The sequence below is a fragment of the Ambystoma mexicanum genome, chromosome 7p (assembly GCF_040938575.1).
Source record: "Ambystoma mexicanum isolate Mex_15411 chromosome 7p, UKY_AmexF1_1, whole genome shotgun sequence".
Classification (NCBI taxonomy): Eukaryota; Metazoa; Chordata; class Amphibia; order Caudata; family Ambystomatidae; genus Ambystoma; species Ambystoma mexicanum.
The window spans coordinates 380,906,566-380,925,966 of NC_090939.1; positions in this window are offsets into that span (position 1 = coordinate 380,906,566).

Genomic DNA, 19,401 nt, shown 5'->3' on the forward strand with positions numbered 1-19,401 from the left:
GACTGCTGGGACATTGGATTCACTGCTAACAACAAAGCCCGGGGGGGGGCTGGGGGGCATTACCACTTGTGCAAGCGCTCACATTCAGAAGATCTTTCCCTTTCACCTTCCTCACCTTGTTCTTCAGAAGAGTTCTCAGGAGTATCACTCTTCTTACTTCTCCTACTTGGTTCAGGTTTCTTTGATTTCTTTTCCTTTTTATCGGAGATATAAGGGCGTGCTCCCCTGGAGGCCACCTTGCCTGGATGTGAGACAAGCCAGGCAGTGGGGACTCTGAGGAGCCAACCCCTACCAGGGAAAAAGCCTTTCAGCAGAAAAAACCCTGGGATTCTGTTGAAGTTTCTCAATGTGGACGAACTCCAGAGGGAAGAAGTGCACAGCTTCTCTTGAAACTTGCAGGTGTGGATGGCTGGAGGTTTGTAGATCTGCTGAGCACGTGTAGGTACCCTCAATCCAGTATAGGGTAAGGGTGTGTCCAACCAGCAGGAGTGAGTAGCCCAAATAATTGGCCCAGAAGAGCATACACACAAGTAAGGCAAGTGTGTTATAATAGCCAAGAAATTAATATGGGGAAATAGCTCCAGCAGCAGAGGAAAACACAACAGCTCAACGAGCCTCCCAATGAGTGGGAGATCACAAAGGAAGACAGAGAGCGGAGTCAGTCGCAAAGGAAAGGAAAACAAGGGTACTGCAAGGCACACAAGGAGGGATAGGAGCTCCTACCTCTGAGGCAGACCGGAGAAGTGCAGACAGTGTCTCTGTGGAGGCAGAACGCCAGGAGGGATGAAGAAAGTAAAGCACAGCACAGACACAGAAAACACAGCAAGTGCATGAACTGCGAGCATCTAACCTATAGAACGGGTTGCAAGGCTCAAACCGGCGGGTTGGGGGCCGGTTTGTAGTGGCTGTGACCATCTTGGAAATACAATAGACCGCAGGATGGAACTGTGTGATGTGACGTTGTGGGACATCAATGGGGTCGCCACCGTCTCCACAAACTCCAGAGAGGTAGAGAATACAGCAGTAATGGTCATCTCTGTGCAAATTTTGAAAAGTTCGGCTGAGTTGTTAGATGCCGCAAAGATGCAGGCTTCTATGTAGGGTCTCTTCTTAGAGAGGACAGAGAGTCTGTACTGCCTTCGGAGCAGTCGGCAGGCCAGTTTGTCAGAGGGTGTGCCCGATGCCCTCCACTTCCTCTTAGCTGCCCTACACTTGCGTTAAAGGGTGGCGAGGTCGGAATCATACCAAGAGTTGCACTTGGAAGTGGGCTTCAAACTGATCCTCATGATAGGGGAAATGACATCCAGCGTATTAGAGATAGAGAGATGAAGGTTAGAGAGGGCTGTGTCAGAGTGTGAGACAGCCAAAGGTTTAGAAGGAGGAGAGAAAGTAGCAGCAAAAGCCTCCACTGACACACGCTTCATGCGTCGGATGACCGAGAATGTAGGTGGCAGTGCTGGGGACGGCTTGACCTGAGCGGTAGAGAGAGATAGGTGGGAGGAGAGGAGGAAGTGGTCACTCCAAGAGAGAAAAGTGGTGAGAGGGTTAGAGAGGGGGAGGTCTGATATCAGAACATCCAGGGTGTGCCCTCCAGAGTGAGTTGGACCAGAGGGAAGAATAGAGAGAGTGAGAGAGTCACAGAGGTTGATAAAGAGCCCCAAAGAGGGGTTGGTGGCCTCCAGGTGGATGTTCAGGTCTCAGAGGAGGAGAAATTGAGAGATAGAGGCAAGGAGGGAGGAGGAAAGGTCAGATCACCCAGATAGGAAGAGGGCAGCCTGGACAGGCGGCCTGCAGATAGTGGCCAAAGTGAGAGAGAGGCCAGGAGCAATAAAGAGCCTGCAGACCAGGCCTTCAAAGGAGGAGTAGTCTTGCGTAGAAATAACAGAAGCAGGGATCCACTCTGAGAAAATCAAGGCTACTCCCCTGCTGGGACAGTTGGTTCTGAGTTCGAAGAGGATCTTGTAGCCATCACGAAGGAAAGTGTCAAAACTCATGACAGAGCCAGCCGTAAACCAAGTATCGGTGAGACCGAGTACATCCAATGCAAGCTCTTCCAAGAGACAGCAGATGAAAGAGGAGTGTTTGACAGCAGGGGTACAGGTCAGAGGTGAACCCTGCTGAAGGGTTACAGGTGCCCGAGGATGGGCAGAGGAGGAAGGAAGAGAAGGCCGGGTAGTCTGAGAGGAAGAAGAGTGTGCCAGAGAGGTAGCTGAGGAAGGAGGCAACAGTGTAGCCAGAGAAGCAAAAGAGAGTGCTGGAGAGGTGGCAGAGGAAGGAGGAGACAGAGGAGCCAGAGGAGCCAGAAGAGCCAGAGAGGGGTAGGCAGGGATAGCAGAAGAAGAAATTAAGTTGATAAGGCACGGGAAGCATCTATCAAAATGGAGGAGATTGACCTGAGGGCCCTGGACCAAGACAGTGCCATTTAGGTAGACATTGATGATGGTCTTAGAGGAATGGAAGTGGGCCAGGAGAGCATCCCACAGGGTGACACCGTTAATGGGATAAGAGGAAAAAAGAGAGAGAACAGAGACCATAAGGGGGATCCATAGGCCTGGAGAGGAAACAACAAATAGGATGTCAGTGAGGGTCTGTCTGGAAATTAAATTATATTCTATTTATATCACACTAGCACACGAGTGTTTCAGAGGGCGACCAGGCAAAAAGGGAGGGGAACAAGGGGGAACAAAAAAAGTAAACAGCGATCTTACTAGGCCCAGTGCCATCTAAGAAAGCGCAAGTGCATGGATAAGGGAAAAGGGGGAACGTGCAAGGAAGGGAGCCTGGGGGAGTAAAAAGGGCAGAGCCGAGAAGAGAAAAACAGAAATAAATATTAAATAAAATAAATAGCACTGCTATAGGTATCAGCGATAGGGAGGCCTGGGTTGAGGAGCAGGATGTCCCTTTTGAGCTTCTTATGGCACTTATACACAAGTGTTTCCAGGTTCCACAAGGCAAAAAAGGGGGCAGGTGGACATAAGGAAAAACACCATTAAACGGTCATACAAGACCTTGTGACATTCTTACTGTGCAAGTGCATAGACCAAAGTGACATGGGGGTGCATGAGAGGGGCAGGGCAGGGGAGGGAGCAGGTGGGGTGGGGGTGTATGTGCATGAGTGGGGACCCTCGGGGCTGAGCAAGCACTGAGGTGAGCCATGAAGGGCTAGAACAGGGGAAGGAGAAAGGGAGAAGTGCAAAGCGGGTGGACCAGATTCAGGCTATTCCCGGAAGGGTGCCAGGGGGCAAGTACTCGTAGGGATGCAGTGGTGGGACTGATCAAGGAGGGTCTGGCCCCTGTAAGCCTCATAAAGGACCAGGTACCAGTTGCAGCAGCAGCGGGACATTGCACGGGAGGGGGGATGGAAGGAGGAGGAGAATAGGAAAGTCTTCAGAATTTTCCAGAATTTAAGAAGATCTGGCTCAAGTCTGAGGGGGGCAGGGAGACAATTACAGAAGGAGGCTCCTGCGTGGAAAGGTATCTAACTCCAACTATCTGCTTGGAGAAGCATTTGACCTGCAGAGAGTTTGAGATAGAGGACCAAAGGATTCTAACAGGGAGGTATTTAGGTAGAGAAGCTGGATGTAGATAGGTCCCAGTCCCCGGACAGCCTTGTGGATGATGCAAAGGGTCTTGAATTTGATCCTTGCAGTCACCGGAAGCCCATGGAGAGATTTTAGGGCAGGAGCGATGTGGTCCTTGGTCTTGAGGACAAGGATAAGTCTTGCAACCTTGTTCTGGATTAGTTGAAGAGGGCAAAGGGAAGAATGAGGCAGATTAAGGAAGAGGCTGTTGCAGTAGTCCAGCCTAGAGAGAACCAGAGCTCTGGAGGCATTGAGCTTCTGGGGGAATGTGAGGAAAGGGAGAATGCCTCTGAGGAGGTGGAGCTGAAAGTTGGACTTCTTAGCCAGGTCTATGATGTGCGGAGAGAAGGGGAGAGAGGAGTCAAAGATGACCCAAGGTTTGCAGCCCCACAAGGGGGTGAGGGGAGGGAACATAAGGAGGGTGGCCAGAGAGTGGGGGGAAACAGGGAGCAGGAGTCCCAATGTGAAGGATCTCTGTCTATTCTTAGCGTGCAACACAATATAGCTACCTTTCCTTTGAGTCCTGATATGCCTCTGTGGGATCACCCTTTACATACAAATCAAACACCTAATAAGAAAACAATGTACCCGAAATTGGAACTCCCGTGGGACCCATCATTGTGGCAGTATTTGTAATGCATAAACCAGAGAAGAGTTAACTGGTAGCAGCCGAAATAATAGGTGGCCTTGCTCTCCATTTTGTCCTTTAGCAATGTTTTGCACCTTTACAGAGACAAGGGGATCTCGAAGGGACTTTGACATAATTCCAGATCAGACCGCTGCCTCCTCTATGACAGGCAGTGAGGTGGGAGTGTGTGGGTTCCTAGTGTGGATGGCAATGTGATCATGGGGAACAGCTGTGCAGTGAGAAGGGGAATGGAAAGTGAAGCACTCCAATGGCTCTATGTAACGCATTTGCTCACTCTTGGATTAGTGACGATGTACATGACCTGCCAGAACATCGGCACACAAATACAATTAAGGGGAAGCCTGATTTATATCAACTGCATCAATAAAAGCAAGCTGGATTTGTAACTTCATCCCAGTAGTAACTTGGTCCCAACTCTGCAGCCAAATTAAGTGGATAAGTGGAAGATAGCCCACAGCCACCAGACCTTAATATAACACACAGCTCTCTTTCAGGCTACCCTCAGCCCCTTCCTCCTCCTCGGTCTGCGGTCATGGTGTGCTGCAAACAACCTCTGCCTCAAGACCAGTTAGACAGAGATCGTTCTCATCAGGACCCCTGCTCCCACCGTCCCTCTTTCCCTCTGGCCGGCCTCCCCTGGCCCTGCGCCCGCACCCACAAATGAGGCAAAAAACCTGGGTGTCAAATTCGACTACACTCCAGGGACGTCATTTCACCAAAATGCCTGGGGTACCGGAAGTGACATCACACGACCATTGACCCCCTGATGACATCACAAGAAGTGATGTCATTTGACCCCACCCCAAAGTCATATCGCGGGAAGCGATGGAGCACGACCTTTCACCCGTTGACAAAACAGGAAGTGGCATCACATAGCATTGTACACTACGAAAAATATGGTTATAATATCACTATAATGTTATGTACATTTCATACAAGAATGGATCGCCATATATATCGTTAAGATCAGTGTGCATAGGCCCATATTATCAAATTACTGTGAAGGCAAGCAGACGTCCATGACCAAATGATAATGATGTGTTATTATATAGCACTTACGCTTAAGCGCTTTATATAGAACAAATATAAACCCTATATCACCCAACCTGTGTTGGTACTCATTTATCGACCTCAGAAGGATGAAAGGCTGAGTTGAGGTGTTTAAGAACAGACGTAATCAGTGACTCACCCCCTGAAGTGTGACTGAAATAAACCTTTAATGAGTCTAGCAATTATTGTAGGGTCAGTGCTGAAAGTGTTAGACTTGTGGCACTTCTGTTCTTATTTTTCTTCTTTTTTTAAGGGGCCTGAACAAGAAAGCCAGCCACTCCAGAAGTAAAGAGCCACATGGAGCTGGCCACAGCCCAGGAGCTTGCATTAAACAAATAAATTAAAAAAACACTTCTTTTTTTTTGAGGTCGCAAGGGAGACCTCTGGTGACCCCCAAATGACGTACCTGCTCCACTCTCCTTCTCTTCTCTGACATACACTGACATATGACATGGATTTGGCCACTAACTGAACATTTATGCTGAAAGCCACTTTATAAAATAAATCTATTTTTTATTTTCATCTAATAAAAGGTATATTACTAAACTAATACAATGGGCCTCATTACGACCCAGGCAGTAAGAGATTACCAGTACCGGTAAGGGCACTGCTGCCGGTAATCCCTTACCGCCCAATTACGAGGTCCCTTTGCGGGTCCCTACCATTAAGGAAGGTACCTGGAAAGGGACCTTGGAGGTAATTATGGTACCGCAATTTGCGGTACCGTAATTACCACCTTCCCCATTCCCATTGAGCCCTATGGGGCAAAAATGGGAATGGGGAAGGACCAATGGTGAATGGAGAATTACCGCCCCTCCAACCTTGGAATGAGGCGGCAATTCCGCCATTCACCATGGCGGATTCCGGCGTCAACCATGGCGCTAATGGCGCCATTGGTTAACTCCTGGGCCGTAATGACCCCCAATGTATTTTACAGAACTCTACAAATAAGAATAATGAACTCTGGCAAATACAGGGCAATAACTTGCATAGTACAAAATATATATCCTCTCTCACAACAAATAGTGGGGAACAAAGTACGAGAAAGCCAAAGAACCGGTGCCAGTTCTTACATTACGTGGAAACACTGCTAAGCTTTTAAAGAGAGCCTAATACATTCACATGTAATTTAATAAACCAAAATGGCATGTGTTTTCAAATGAAGCATCATATTGTACAAGACAAGCCAATTTGCAGTGCATTTCATTCATAATATGTGAAATAATATTAAATATAAAAGTGATGCATTTATAAATGCAATTAGAAGCTTATTGTAAATGTATTAAATGTTATATTTATATGTGATGCCTTAAAAATTGAATACATTACTGTTGAAATCTGCAGGGCCAGATTGGTGTTTTAATGTAGCTTTGCCAATGCTGGTTTTGCTGATTCTTCCAGGGAACCTGACAACAACTTAATTTCTGTATAGCTCTGCACATCTTTTTGAGGGGGAAAGGCATAAAGCCCCATGAGATTAGCTGGTGCCAGCCAATCTCCCTGTACTGGAAGTGCAAAGAAAGAAGGGCTTATCTTGACCTAGAGCCCAGGAATGGGGCCCACAGCAACCTGAAAAACCCAAAGCAACCTGTCATCCTGCTACACTGTTGCCAACCACCTTCAAACCTCTTTGACCATGCTCAACACCTTTGAGCCATTGTTAGGAAATATTTCTCTTTACTGCACCTTTCCTTCCATCTTTATGGAAGCCCCAAACCTTTTGCTTTTATTTTTGAATCTGACATGTACTTTTTGCAGTGCAGTGAAGCATTAAGTGCAGTGAAGCATTAAGCTTTACTGCACTGGCCTTTGCTCATATGTTATGGGGAAACTGTTATGTCCTGCTGGCTGTCATTACTGGGAAACATTGTTTCCCTTAGTCGTGTTACTGTGTTACTACTTTTGGTTACTTTTGTATCACTTGTGGTATTTATCATTGTACAATGCAGCTTGCACTGCAGTACAATGGGGTGCATTTTTGTTTTGCCCTAGACTAACATTCAGTGGATTTTTGGTTATTCTAGGTATGCTAAAAGGATAGGCTGGTGGAAGCAGTGACTTTTCCCCACTTTTTGGGGATTTTCGTTTTAGCTTTACCGTGTTTACTGTGTTTGGCTTCTAACTGTGGCTACTGGTCAAACATGGCTGTGCCACGATATTTTTCACCTGTTCATTTGGCATATTGTCTTTTAGTCTTCTTCCTGGCCTGAGAGGCCAGGAAAATCCTTATAAGGACTTCCAGTGCCCGGTAAAGCGGAAGCTTTTGGTGGGCTACTGGAGGGCTATGTGTGTTTGTTGGCAGGATGTGGGCTGAGTCTTTCTGGCTCCAATCCACAAACTGGTTTCAGTGTGTCTGAGTGGTATGCATGAATGTTCCCTGCAGTGGCCCTGATTGGACCACTTCTGGGGTGTGTGTGTGGGATAGTCCTGCTATTGGCTAGTGGGAGTTTCAGCTTATACCTGGCTTTTAGGATAAGAAGAGGACTCTACACCTAATCTTCATAGATCCTGTAGAAACCTGAAGCAGCCAAGTATCCAATCCAGCTGTGAGACCTGTTAAGAAACCTGAGGCCCGACTGAAGGAGGCCTGGCAACCAACTTCTGCTGCTGTCCTGGACGCGCTCTGTCTTGCTCTTGATATTTAGTAGTCCTGCAAAGGAGCTATGACCCTTGGAGTGGAGGGACCATCCATTCCTGATGTTTGCTTGGTGCCCTGCCAAAGGAAGCCTTTGGAAGTGCCCTTTGGCTGACCAGCTTTGCTTTTTGGCTACCGTGCTGCCGGTGTTCCCGTACTGAGTTTCGGCCTGAAACTTGAAGGACCCTCAGCTGGCCCTGCAAGACTACCTCCTGCATAATGTTGGTGTCCTGGTATCAAGGGGACCCAAGTTAGAAGGGAACATCCAACCTCAGATGCTGAGTCCTTTTGCATTGCTTTGCGCAGTGACCACCATCTAAAAATTGCTTACCTGACCTGAGTCCAGTCCAGAGAGGGGTGCTACATCGAGTTTTTCTGCATTCTTCAACCGAGAGTCCTTGCAACAGTAAAGAACACCAACCAGAGATTAGCTCAAACTTGCAACCCCAGGGAATTGAAGACTGCGACTTTCAACGGGAAAAGCAACATCGGACACTCTTCTTTGTTCTGTGAAGTCTGGGGAAGAACGGGGGCTAATTTACAGAGTTTCTAATCCACCCCTATAATCCCATTATAAATAAATGGGTTTATAATAAAGCTTATTTCTAACACTTTAGGCTTTGTCATTGCTTGCTGGTGCAAGACATCTCACTGTTGGGGCTACTTTTGGGCATTAGTCTATTTGAACCCTAACCCTAAGACCTTTCACTGGACCCCAGAGACCCTACCTGCATTTTTTCCTGCCGCCTAAATTCTGTGGAACTTTATCCTGAACTAGTGGCCACAAGGCCCCAGGCAACTAGGGGCTGGACAATTATAGATAGGGATCATCTCTGTGGATGTTTTTGTGCATAATACTTGTCTAACCTTTTCATCGCAGGAGTTTATGATTTGTATTATGCCCTATAACCAAGTGAATGTATATATGTATTTAGTTTGATAGTGTTGTATGATACCTCTAACTACTTGTAGTCATGTTTCTATAGTGTGTTTTGGCCATAATTAAATAACTGTATTTGTATACATCCTTTCTAAGTGTAATCTGTGATTCCCATTGTGTGACCTCATTGTGGACCCTTTACAAGCTCACCCCCTCTGAAGAACCTAGCCTAGACTGCCTATCAATGCTACCTAAACGGGTTTGGCTACAGGTTCCCAGAGTTGTTCCTGTCACAATATAGGTTGGCCTTCTATATATATGTCCAACAGGCCAGAGTATAGAAAATCGGTCCTAACAGCCATCACAGGACCGCAATGCTATCTGTTTCTGGCACTCTTTTGCATCACTGTTGAGGAGGTATCCAACGCAATGTATCTTCAAGCCCGGCTTAGATCCAACACGATCTGTTTCCACCGAAATCGACCACCGACTTGAATCACTGGAAGCCATTGTGTCACATGCCGACACAATACAATGGAACCATCGTCTTGGCCCAGCTAGACTACCGACTTGAAACGGCTGTACCCATTGAATCACATTGTCTTGAGTGCCGACTCAAACCACAAAGGGCCCCACCTCAATGCTGATTCACCACTGGATCAAGGACACTTGCATCATCTCAATTCCAGTTTTACCACAAAGAACACCCTGAGAATCCCAGTTGGATGCTGTTGAACGAAGCAAGACAAAGAATGAGGTGCTGCCAAGATGCCCTGTCTCCCTGGTACTCTTTCTGTTACCATAGTTACTCATAACCCCCATTTTCAATCAATTTCTTGAAAGACATATCCTTTTTGAACAATGACATTGCTGCAACTTCTTGACTGATCTCCCTGGCTGAAATAACCAGAGTTCCATCCTATAACTGTCTGCATATTTCTGTGCTCTCTTTTCAGGGGTGGGTTTTTGATAGTGTTTGTATTTAGTGGATTGCATTTTAATTGTTTATTTCAAGTTTACATATGTTTATAGAACCTTGATTGGACATTCTTTTTTCTGGAGTTTTTGCACTCTCTCTGTTTGGTTTTCTACTGTCATCACTTCACACCCCTCCTGAGAGTATAGCGTGTCCTCGGCCCACATTAGCATAAAAGACAAAGGCAGTATACTCACCGGTACGCCATCTGAATCCTTTTTGCATATCAGAAACCCTTGAGTGGGGGTATGACGTGCCTCCATATGCAATATTTGGCGAGCTACCACTTGGAGGAGTATTTTGGGTCTCTCTAAGTAACCCTTGTGCAAGGCACAGAATCTATGTGGGCCTGATTCCATTCAGGGAATCAGAACCTGCAGTTTACATTTTTTTAAATAAAAGTCCGTACCTCGAGCTTTTTTGATAATGGTGAACGTACCATTGTCTGCCTGTTTCATATTGCACCTGATACATGTTGCCAATACCTTCATCAGAAGTTGTGAGCAAGTCATTTCCATTGTAATGATTACTGGGTTGCGCATTGATAAAATATTGCACTATATTATTTTCAAATTTCTGTTTTAGGAAACAAATGTTTTCTAGCAATATATTCCAGGCTAATTAGAGACACACCCTCATAATTATCTCCATAAAAAAAAGGATGCATACTTCCTTGCCATGCTGTTAGTGCTGTCAGTCTTATTTAGAATAAGATGGTTGCCTTGAAGCAACTGAATGGCAATGCTTTCTGTCGAGTTTAGGATGAACTGACCTTTACCAAGGATGTTCTCTGTCGACGTCAAGGTGGGGAAGGGATAGTTTATAGCGCTGCCTGTCATGTCTGTCATTATTCTCGCTGACCTTATTTGTGTTCTCGGGCTGATATGTTCCAGATTAATGAGGCATTTGTTCTCAATGAAGAAGTCATTTAAAATGTACCTTTAACTCATTGTTTAATGTCCATTATTGTTATCTGGCTTACCTATGCAGGAGCTGGAAATGTGTGCAGCAAATGATGGATCATATTTGTAAGGCTCCTTTTCGACAAAGGGCCGCAAAGCAGCCAAGGTGTCCCTTTGCCCATTTTAGTGTGTGCTAAATTGAGTCAGAGCACTCTGTCATTTTGGCATCAGATGGATTCCAAGCAGCTCGCAGAGACCATAAGATTCGAAGAAAAACACATATTATCCCACAGCACAAAATCAAACGGGCATGGTTTAAAATGGTCATCCTTTATTGAGTGGTCCTGTGAGGATGCGTATTCTGGCATATTGACACCATTTTGGATAGGGGATTAAGGTGCAAAATGTCTGTGCATGAACATAACCCTAGAAAATCAAGCAGAAGGAAGACGCTGTAAGGAAGACTCGTTTAAGGAAATGCATGCTGGGAAATAAGGTCAATTTTCGAACAGAAAAGAATTGTAATGTGTCATTTAATTTCAATGTTGCTTTACTGAGCCAAACACTGTATCGATTCACAAGGTATAGTAGTTGGGCAATAGAAGTTGGGCAATTCTATAGCGCCGCAATTATACAGGGGATGGGCTGCCATTCATAATTGTGCCACGCCATCTGAATTCCTTTTGCATGTCAGAAACCGTTGCGTGAGGGTATGCCGTGCCTCCATGTGCAATAAATGTCGAGCCGCCACTTGGAGTATTTTGTGGCTCTCCAAGTAACTGTTGGGCAAGGCACAGGAACTGTGTGGGTTTTATTCAATCCAGGGAATCATGACATCAGGGCCAGTCAGTTACACATTCCCTTACACCGAATAACAGATCAAAACCTTTTTTTATCATTTAATATCAAACCCCCAAACAAGGACAAGGATAGAGCATTCATTTGAAACAAATATATACATGTTCCTTTGAGGATGACATTGGCTCATGGGAACTCACACCTTCCCCCTTCCAGGGAGATCACAGCTTTGCTCTCTGCAGCCTTTTCCCAAGACTACTGCTCACATAGATCCTTTAACAGCCCTTGAACTAGTGGGGTTTCGAGCGGCCATGTCCTTGGCTCAGAGAAAACAGTCTTGCTGCACCCAGTAATGGACAAAAGTAGTGTACAAGGAATCAGAAAAAAGTATGACGTCTATGCCCAAAAACAAAGTGGGCTCACAGCTGGAGTCTACGGAGGCACTGTTTATCTGGCAACCACAAAAATGGACAGTGCACTTAAAATAGTTCAGGGTAAATTTAGTTTCAACTTCCTTGGAGTTGCTTGCTATACTGTTAAACCTGGGCATTCCTGCCCACAGGTACTCTCAACCCAGGTACCCCGAAGTGACAAATCAACTCAGGTCACCTGAGGTGGGCACCCGGGGAGGTCACCTCAGCTCTTAGGAGTGGAAGGCTACAAGGTTGAGCTGCACAGGTGTGAAATGTCTGATGTACCAGTAATGGAAAAACGGGGGGAATTTGAGGGACAATGGGGCTGCTAGTGGTAGGACTTCACTTTGGGGATTTAAGGTCGGGATCTAGGCCTTAGAGGGCTTCCCAAAGTCACTCTCTCCCTGTGAGTCAGCCACAGCCTCACCAACTATTCTTTACTTCTCCTTGGAAACTCTTCCTGTCGGGTTAGAATGTTCCATTTGCATTAATGCTGACGACGGGCTCCCTGGCGTCATCTCTTTTCCATACATCATTGATGATGAAACATATCTTTATTTCGAAGGTTAAAAATCATCATAAAAGAATGTAAAAGCAAAACAAGCAGTTATTTACAAGTATAACAATGTTAAAACTCATACATAAAATGAAATAAAAGGAATTAGTTTCGCCGGGAACACTGATGGTTCAGTAACAGGGCTCCTTCAATGAAAGAGTATCCATGCATCATAGGCAGCTTGATTATCCGGCACAGAACACAAGTATCTGTTTGCATCTAGCATTGTTCCACAACTGGTCTTTATTAACAGTGGGATTAAATACCTTGTCCTTAAATCATGTGAAAGAGGGCGGAGAAATAGAACATGAGTAAGATCACCTGGAGATCTACCATCACATGGGCAGAGTGCCTTCAAATGCTAACCTTTTGTATCATTTTGTCTACTCAACACAAAAGGTACGGACGGACAAATGGCCTTCTTTAGACTAAACAGGGCACACCGTTTACACAGACTCGTGATCCATCTCACATAGTTAGGTCAAGTTTGAAGTATTGAAAGACTGAGCTTTTTCGTAACTCAACACTGAGGTATAGGTTCCTTCTCTGTTCAATAAATCTAGAACAAACTAATATGGTCTCTTATTTTGATATGTTAGGAAAACATATAAGAATTTGGAGAGACTATGTGAGATGAATTCCTCAGGAACTTGCAAATGATTCTATTAACCTTAATAAAGGAGGACATTGCTGATATTTTGAGGCAATACTTTTCCTGAATGTGCTTTTTTTGCAAAAATACAATCACTGCTACAAAGAAAATTATTTACTGTCTCTGTAGATGTTGCCAGTTTCGGTAACACAGCAGGGTTGATTTTTACCATTGTGTGATTCTTTGCCCTTCCGTAGTCAGTGGTACCACACCACCACAGACTGCCACCAAAAATCCCCTACATGTATTTATACTAAGGAACATTGTGTCCCTGACACTACTGCGCTGAGTCCAAAAAGGGGAGGGTTATTTCTCTCATACAATAGTCACTATGATATGACAATTGTATGAGATAAAGAACCCACCACCCCTTTTTTTGGACCCGGCGAGTAGTGTCATGGACACAATGTTCCTTCGTTCTTAAAATGTGTGGGTTTGGGCACCACCCTCCCAACCCTGGTGTGGCAGGAGGTTGTGCTTGATAAAGGACAATGCATAGAACACCTATTTCTGCTTATAAAAAGGGTGTCATGATTTACATCATACCCTCCATGCTAGAGCCTAGTCTTCAGTATAGTATGATAAACATTAGATGCTATCAATATCTTCTCTACACAGTTTTATCACTAACCCAACAAGTGTTTGCACTTAAAATATAGTGGCCCTCATTACGACCCTGGCGGAAAGGGGTTTACGCCGGCGTAAACCATGGCGCCCCTTTCCGCCTGAGTACGAGTTCCCTTAGCGCCATGGTGATTTTAACGCCTGCTTTTAGCAGGCGTTAAAATCCATGGCGCTAAGGGACCTTGTTGTTAATTACGCCACCGTAATTTACGGTGGCGTAATTAACGCCTTCCCCACTCCCATTATACCCTATGGGGCAGAAATGGGAATGGGGAAGGGTAAATGGGGATTGGGGACTTACCGTCCCGCCAAGGTCGGCATGGGGCGGTAAGTCCGCCAACCACCATGGCGGAGTTGGCAGCTTAGCGCCATGGACCATGGTGCAAATAGCACCATGGATCTCCGCCAAGGTCGTAATGAGGGCCAGTGTCTTTTATACTAAAGAAAAAAAACATTAATGGCACTCTCACTCCCTTGTCTAGCATTTATGTATATTTATTCTCTTGGAGAGAAAATATTACTATTAAAATTAGAATAGCAAATCAATAGACAGTTCCTAATACTGGCAATAAAGTAGCAGCACCCTGCTCTTCTATTTGCATCTAAAATGATAGAACTACCTACAACCAATCAGCAATGTGTGTGTAGCCATTGTGGCCTAGTAAAACAAAAAATCATACTCACTATTGTGATGCCAGGAGGCAGGTGAGCTTATGAAGAGCAACCGCTGGATAGTCAACTAGATGGAAAGGGTTAACAACTCTGTCAAAAAGTCCTTGGCTTCTGTGGCACCTAATTAAGAACAACCTAAACGCGACCTACAGCCATGGTTTGAAAATATTGCAGGTAAAGCAATTTACTTTCTCCTGTGAGGATTCCTCTTACCCTTCCTCTGTGTTTTGATGGCTTCACTTATCCTGGCCAAAGAAGTATGAGGAGCAACGCATGTTATGGATGGATGCTGTGCCGAAGCGCGGACCATGCTGAACTCAGTGTTTCACCAGCACAGAGAAAGATGAAAGTTTATCTTAACAAAATAAATCATGGCTTATCTCAATGATATTACCAAGGAAAGGAACAAGGTATGTTGCAAACATTGGTGAAATTGCTAATTTTAGCCACCAAAATATTGAAACAGTCACAATGTGTAAATATTCGCAAAGTGCTGATTTTTAATCCCATGAACAGTTTACGGCCTCAGGGTGACGGGATCTGAAAGCTGTTTGATTCTTGTTTCCAAGGCAGTTTAATTTTGTAATTTAGCTATGCTTCCAAATTGTTGAGGCAAGCATCAAAAACCTGAATTTGGAGAAAAGAAAATGTGGCCCATATACTGGAATTACGGTATTGACATAGTCATTACATCTTCTTGCTTTCTTACACAGGCAGGTCAAGTCTTGTGGGAATCAGTGTTTCTCTGGGCTTTGCCCTTCATGTACCACAGTGTCATAGGGCTTCATTACAAGATTGGCGGTGCAGGAAAACTGATGGTAATTCCGTGACCAGCACTTTTACTGCACTGCAAAACTACAAGTTTGCTGCGGGTGTCACTGATTTACTTCCATCGAAGAGCTGAAAAGAGAAGACTGTCAAAGCCAATAGTTGAAAATCATATTTGTGAACTGTATCCCTGTCAATGTCAATAGGAATGTTCCATTTGTGGCTGCAGGCCTCTGTGGCTTACCATGGAGTTAAATCTGTTACAAGTATAGGAATATGATGCAATTTCCGACAGGGGAACACATATTATCTTCTTTCTAGCTCTTAAGAGACAACTTTGAGTTGGCACTGGGCCTACCCCTGACTTCCAGTTTAACTTTCTTCCATGTTCCTTGCCCATGTTTAACAACCACCTCTATGAGGGTGACTATCTTTACAAAATCGGACCTTCATTTTCTCTCCTGGTCTTTATGTCCATCCATTCGCTGGCTCCTCCTACTCATCTAATTCCGTCTCCTGAAATTCTAATTTGACAACCTAAGAAATCAAACCCTGCTGAAACTCTCTGTAAACAACCCATCTTGCTTTGCTCCTCTATGCTCCTTGCGCTTAACCACTGCAAGTCCCTCCCCTCTGAAATTAACAAGGTTACCACTGTTCTTGACTTTAAGGTCATGATTAAGAAACGCAGGTGCATCCAAGACATGCATTGCAGTCGTACCTCCCTTTTCCATTCTATGATCCTCCCCCTGTTTCCACACTTGTAAATAATTGTCAACTATTGTCAACTATTGTGGATCTCTGGAAGTGAATACACTGTTTGCCTGCACTGTTCTCATGTTGTGCCACTAATTAAATTATCCTCCTGGTGCTTGCTCACAGTGGTGGCTGGTGAATTGTTTCACTGGGTGTGAATACCTTTACAGCATGTTTCTGATTGAGCAAGTCCGACACATTTTGAGGGGTGTATTGGGGCTCACTCCTCAAAAAACTCTTTTTCGGTAATGGTTTGAAGCAGTGCATTTTACAGACCTAATTTCAGAAGAAATGCATTAAAAAAAGCCATACAGGTTACAAATAGTACTGAAGGGGAACACAATAAACTCTCCAATATCTGCAAGGTCAACCAAAAGTAGAGAGGAACATTTTCCATGAAAGATTGTGTGGTGCCTGGGCAAAGAAATCAAATAAATATTGTTTAAACAATAAATGCAAGTATTCGTATTTTAAATGTGTTTCCATACTACAAGTGCCAACAATGTATGCCAGTACTGCCACCGTTAAACATGCCCATGCTGGAAGAGTCATATATATTCCATCAGGTGACAGTTAGATAACATTGTCATGCCAGCGGTGTCCAACATATGCCTGTATGCCACTCCACTAACACATTTTCATATATCACAACGCAAATATAAGCATGTTGTTCCACTGTTAGAACATGTGCTCATGCTTGCTGTGCCCCTGTTGGTTAGTATGCCACTGTAAGATCATATCTTTTCATGCTCGCTATGCCTAATATATGTCATTTTTGCCACTGTAAGAACAGTTTCGTGATGGCTGTGCCCAACATATGCTAGCATGCCAGTATAAGAACACATTTTCATGTTGGCGCTTGTGTGCAACATACCCCAGTTAGGCCACTAAAAGAACACATGTTCATGGTGGCTGTGCCCCATGTTTGCCAGAATGCCACTGTAAAGGCAAATGTTCATGCTGGCTTTACCTACTAAATGGCTATTTTGGTACTGGTAGTACATATGGTCATGCTTTGTGCACACACGATATGCCAGTATTACCACTGTAACAGCAAATTGTAAAGCTCACACATATTTTCATGCTGAATGTGCCAGTATATTCAAGAATGCCACTATAACAACACACTTCCATGCTGACATTGGTCAATATATGCCAGGTTTGTCACTATAAAGCCTGGTCATGCTGACAGTGGCCAATATATGTCGGTATTGCCACTGTGAAATCATGAAATTGCTGGCTGTGTCCAATATATTGCAGTATTTCCACTGGGGAAACAGTTCATGCTTGAAGCGCCCAATGTATGCCAGCATGCCACTGTAAAAACATGTTTTCATACTTGATGTGCCTAATATATGCTGTATCACCACTGTAAAACTCTTTCAGACTCACTGATTCTGTGCCTAATGTATACCAGTGCTTCAAGTATAAAAAAAAGTCATGCTGGCTGTGCCAAATATATACCAGTACCGCCATGGTAAGAACCTGTGTCATGATTGCTTTATTATAATAATAGTTTTTATTAGTATAACATTCTTCTATAGCACACCACGCCAATAGGCCTCAGTGCGCTCAGACAGACAGACACAATATATGCCAGTATTGCTACTCTAAAATATTTAAATGCTGCCTATATCCATGTAGGGACACCTGCTCCCACCTTCCCACTCTCACTCCGACGGCCTCCCTTGGTCCTGTGCCCCCACCCACCAGTGAGGCAAAAAACCTGGGTGTCATCTTTGACTCTACTCTCTCCTTCTCTTCTCACATCTCGGACATGTCCAAAAGGTTCCACTAACAGCTGCACCTCCTCAGAGATATTGTGCCTTTTCTCACCTCCCCCCAGATGCTCACTGCCTCGAGAGCCCTGGTTCTCTCCAGACTTGACTACTGCAACACTTTTTTCTCAATCTTCCTACTGCTGCAGAACAGAACCGTGATCCTTGGCCTCAAGCTCAGAGACCACCTGTCTCTGGTGCTGAAATCTCTCCGCTGGCTCCCTGTGGCTGCAAGCATCAAGTTCAAGTCCCTCTGCATAGTACACAATGCTTTCTGGGGACTGGTCCCCTACTATCTACAACTCTCTCTTCCCAAATACTCTCCTTCGAGAGCCCTTTGCTCGGCCCCCTCCAACTCTCTCCGGGTGAGCCGCTTCTCCAAACAGAGATTTGGGGGTAGATCCCTATCCTCACCAGGTGCCTACCTCTGGAACAGCCTCCACACCTCTCTTCATCTTTAGTCAGACCTCCTCAAGTTCTGGAAGCTCCTGAAGACTTTCCTCTTCTCTTCCTCTTTGTCTCTCACTCTCCCCACTCTCCCCTGCTAACGCCCCTCTTTTCTGCCTTTTTCCCTCCCTCCTTCTCATCCCCCTGCACAGTTAGCTGACTGGTCACCTGATGCACCCCCAGAACCCTATGGGTCTCAGGCTCCCCTACCAGTCCTGCACTTGCCTCTGGGCCTCTGCACTTATCCTTGGGCTACCTCAAAATACCTCACGATCGGGGCAACCACTATGTACTTAATCCCGGCCCTTGATGGACTGGGCGCACTCCTCCCACTCCTCTCTCTCGCACTCCTGTTTCTGCGCACTACTCACCCTTGAATGTTCTTGGCCCAGCAAGTCTCTTTTTCCTCCCTCTTGTCTCCCTCTCACCCACCCATTCTTGGTCATGCAGGAAATACTCATGCATAGGCGCACTGGATAACCAACCTCCAAGCAATCAGAATTGCTTGCCAGACCAGCACTAAAGTTCATGTAGTCTTGTTGTTCATGTCCTGTTTGTTCCCTCCCAGTCCCCTGCCCCCCCTTTTCTTCTTCTTTCTCCTCACCCTCTGTCAAGCACTTCACTAGTAGATATACCTCTGTGGCCAGTATGCTAGTTATTGTTGTTAGTTCATTCGGAATCTTCAAGCCCTAAGAATGACGACCGTTATCCCTTGTTCCCTTCCCGCCTTGAAGCGCTTTGAAGCACTTCACTTGTGTATAAGCACTATACAAATAAACAATTACAATTACAATATATGCCAGCATGCCACTGCATCTTATCTCCTGTCCTGGGGTGTGCACCACCATTAATACTAGCACCAGAGGGAAGGAAGGGAGGAACAAGTGGTCTCACAACATAAAAATAGCTCCAATCTGAGCCAAAAACCATGAAATAACTCTCAGTACTGATGGCCAAGTTCACTATTTGCTCTTGTTGCTAGGCACAGTGCCGAGTTGAGCAGTAAAGACACCAAGTAGTCATGGTGGGCCAAATAAGCGATATTTCCCAGCATGGCATGGCATTGGAACTGTAGCTCAGTTGCTATCCTGGTTTTAAACAAGCCACAGCTGGAAAAGGTTCTCACGTTATATGATATGATGTGATATTTGTAACATGCCTATACACAAGTGTTGCTAGGCACGACAAGACTAGGGGAGACGACAGAGGGAAGACAAGACAAACAATCTTACCAGGCCTTGTAACATTCAGATTGTGCAAGTGC